The following is a 615-nucleotide window of genomic DNA, read 5'->3' on the forward strand; positions in this document are numbered from 1 at the left end:
AACGCCCTCTTTTGCAATCAGTGGGACACAGGCCATCAGATGAACTGGTCAGCGGCGCGAATTGTCTTTCCTTCCGCTGACGTCCACGCCCGCAGACTGGTGGAATCCTCCTTAATAAAGCTGCTGCCTAATTTCAACCTGAACAGCGGCTTTTCTCCTGCCGACAGTCTCTTCGCTTCCCACATCCTCCGCCTTCTCTCGTATGCCGGCCACCCTGCACATAGTCCACCCGACCCTCCGACCTGATCTGACCTCCCTTCGCTTCCGTTCGATTGTCCTCACCTGTCCCGTGTCACCGCGTTGCCTTTCCTCTCTCTGTTTTATATCCCCTCTTCTCCCTTTCCTCTTCAGACCTGAGGATGGAATCCAGGTGGATTCCGAAACTGTTGTCTCACTTTCAATAAATCTAGTTTTACATTGTGGGTTTTCCTACCATATATATATATATATATATATATATATATATACCATCCTCTCCATGTGGTAGCCTAGATAGTATTAAGCTGCCACCGCTGACTAGCCTAGTGCGAAAAAAAGGAGCAGCTCTGCATAAACCTCTGCATAAGTTCACAACCTCTCCGTCATTGAGACTTCTGCAGTGCCTCCTCGTGGCTT

The 615-nt window shown here is 49.3% G+C and overlaps 1 pseudogene; it reads left to right on the top strand.

Annotated features, from left to right (window-relative positions):
• Positions 1–246, top strand: part of LOC125046638 — a 1763-nt pseudogene extending 1517 nt beyond the window's left edge.
• Positions 247–615: the final 369 nt, after the last annotated feature.

The sequence above is a fragment of the Penaeus chinensis genome, chromosome 39 (genome assembly GCF_019202785.1).
Source record: "Penaeus chinensis breed Huanghai No. 1 chromosome 39, ASM1920278v2, whole genome shotgun sequence".
In the NCBI taxonomy this organism is placed as follows: Eukaryota; Metazoa; Arthropoda; class Malacostraca; order Decapoda; family Penaeidae; genus Penaeus; species Penaeus chinensis.